The sequence below is a fragment of the Propithecus coquereli genome, unplaced genomic scaffold, assembly GCF_000956105.1.
Source record: "Propithecus coquereli isolate 6110/MARCELLA unplaced genomic scaffold, Pcoq_1.0 Scaffold391, whole genome shotgun sequence".
Lineage (NCBI taxonomy): Eukaryota > Metazoa > Chordata > Mammalia > Primates > Indriidae > Propithecus > Propithecus coquereli.
The window spans coordinates 2021838-2025053 of record NW_012149630.1 but is presented as its reverse complement, the minus strand read 5'-3'; positions in this window follow the sequence as shown (position 1 = coordinate 2025053).

The window sequence follows — 3216 nt, the reverse complement described above, 5'->3', positions numbered from 1 at the left end:
TTTCAGAATATTATGGGGGTACAAATGTTTTGGTTATATACATGGATTGCTTTTGTACTGCTTGAGTCAAAGTTATAAGTGTGCCCATCACCCAGATAGTGTATTGTATCCATTAGGTATGATTTCTCCCATCCCCTTCTCCTCGCTCCCACCTGCATGATTTCCATTGAGTTTTACTTCTGTCTGTGCACGTGAGTGCTGATCGGTTAGTTCCAATTTAGTAGTGAGTACATGTGGTGTTTGTTTTTCCATTCTTGAGATACTTCATTTAGGGGAATGGTCTCCAGTTCCATCCAGATTATTGCAAAAGGTATTAATTCACTTTTTTTGGCTGAGTAGTACCCTATGAGATTTGTGATCCATGTTGTATTAATTTTTGTCTGTGGTTTAAGGTAAGGAGTCCAAATTCATTCTTTTGAATGTGTATATCTAGTTGTCCAGACCATATTTGTTTTTAAAAAGATATAGGTGGAAGCCAAAATATTAAAGGCAGTATGAAAGCAGGGACCAATTAGGAGGCTATTGCAATAGTCCAGATGTGGGTAGATGGAGCCTGAACTAAGTTGGTGGCATGAGGGTAAAGGAATGATTCAGAAGATATTTGAGTTAAAACCCATATTTGGTGAACATGTGTAGTTTGGGAGCATTGTCTGGCATTCATTCCCCATTTCAAACAGCACCCAACTTCCTTTTGGGGAAACTTTCTCTTCCCTATTGGATGCTGCCTCATTGGATGATAAATCCAAATTTCTCCTTCCCTTCATGGAAGCCAAATGAGCCTAATACTTCTCTCAACATATCCACATAAAGAGGGAAGGCATAGGACTCAGACTTGAGTTATCAAAAGCTGTTTGTTAGCACTTTGATTCTTGTGTAAAAAACCATGAACATGAAACAAATCATTGAATTTGCTTCATTTCAGGAATGTGGCCCTGACCAGACTATTCCTTCTGTTCTGGTTACCTATTGCTTATAACAAACTACCCTGAAATGTACTGGAAAACAATAACTATTTTATTGTATCTCATGATTTTGTGGCTCAGGTTTGGGAAGGGCTAAATTCTTCTGCTCCAGGAACAATCAACTGAAAAACAATTTCCTCACATGCCTGGGAGCTTAGTGAGGATGACTGGAAGGCTGGGCTCGGCTGGGTTCCTCTACCGCTCTGTGTTCTCAGGTGCTCCCATGACATCCCTCCAGCAGAGTAGTTACACTTCCTACATGGGGGTTCCAAGAACCCAAGTCAGTCTCCTTGAAGGCAAGGTCTGCAACTGGCACGGCATTGTTTCTTCCATACTCCATTGATCATAACAGCCAAAGGACAGTCCAGATACAAGGAGAGGGGGAATGGACTCAATTACTGAATGGAAGGAACATCAAAGAATTTGCAGTCCTCTTTAATCTTCCATATATACCTAGAAAACCAGTAGTGTGTCAATGCCTCCTCCCTAGCTTTCTAGAGCTGCCTTATTCCTGCTGGTCTTTAGGGCTAATTTTCCAACCCTCCAACGCCTAGTATGCTCCTCATGTGCTTCCAATAAATTCCTGTTTCTGTATGTTGTTTTCATCCAAAGAATCCCAACTGATACAGTCCAAGAATTAGAAATTGGTTAGTGAAAAATGATGAAGGAAAGAGGCATCTAGGATTCCTCTCAGGCTTGTAGCTGGGTAGATTAAAATCGCTATGATGCCACTCTGTGATATATAAAGTACAGAAGCAAGAGGGCTGAAGAGAAGATAATGAGTTCCATCTCTGGATATACTGGCCATTCCAACAGCCTATTGGATATACAGGTGGTACTTGTGACAGAGATTTGAGAATCACAAACACATTGGTGGGAACTGAGGCCGACGACATGGCTGAGGTGGGTAGGATGAAAAGAGAATTAGGCCCAGGAATGAATCCTTGGGGAAGTAGAAATGAAAGAGGATATGAATGGGCCAGAAAGGTAGAAATCATGAACGGGAACACTGAGCAGGGTTAAAGTTTAGGGGAAGGAACCAGGAAAGAGGAAGAGTTGAAGATGCAGTAGAAGAGGATGGATTCAAAAAGTTTTCTGTAAGGATGGAAACACATGGGATCCAGACTAGAATGAAGGCATTTCCATAGGAAGATACTTTCATGGTTCCCGGATGGTGGAATGAGTTCATCTGAAGAGAGAGCCACTCTCCTCCTTCTGGGGCGGGAGGAAATCGGAGAAAGACAGTTGTGGGTAAAGATCGGTCTGTAAATTAGAAAGGGGCTTTGCTGGAGGAGCTCTGTTGTTTTGTGTTTTGTTTTGTTTTTCGATCTAATGGTTGCCCTTGATATTAGCATTATAAAGGGGCGAGGCAAGGCTGCCTGTTGAAACCTATGTGAGGCAGAACTCGTGTTGTACATCTATATCCCCAGCATCGTTCTCGTCTATCTTCCTCCCTTTTTCTTCCCAGTGTCATTTTCAGGCCCTCGTTCCAATTCTCTGCCTTAGGATCTCTCTGACCCCTGCTTGTGTCAGATCCACATTCTGTCTATACTGCTGTCAATTAGTGCTTTTAGAATACAATTTCAATTATATGACCACTACACACACACAAATACCCACACACGGAGACTTAACGAACATATCACTTATTCCCTACTGAATTGAGTACTTTAGGACCTACCATCAGATGGCCCAGTGATATCTCTCTTTTATTCTTAGATAGCTCCTGTGCACCGACTGCTATGGTTGGAATGCTTGTGTCTCCTCCAGCATTTATGTTGAAACTTAATCCCCACTGCAACAGTTTTAAGAGGTGCGGCCTTTGGGAGGTGATTAGGCCATGAGGGCTGCACCTTCGCAAATGGATCAGTGCCTTGTAAAAGGGCTTATGGGCCCCTTCCTTCCCTTCCACCATGTGAGGACATGGCATTCATCCCCTCTGGAGGATGCAGCAACAAGGTACCATCTTCGAAGCAAAAAGCAGCCGTCACCAGACACCAAACCTGCTAGAGCCTTGATCTTGAACTTCCCTGCCTCTAGAACTACAAGAAATAAATTTCTGTTGCTTATAAACTACCCAGTCTGTGGTATTTTGTTATAGCAAAATAGACAGACTACGATACCAACTAAAATGAACAATTCATTATTACCTGAGCTCTCCCTGTGTGTTCACACCTATGATGCTTTTGTTTCTTCCACCTGAATGCCTCCCTTCCATCTCTACCTTCTTACCTGTGTCCATTTTTCCATCTCA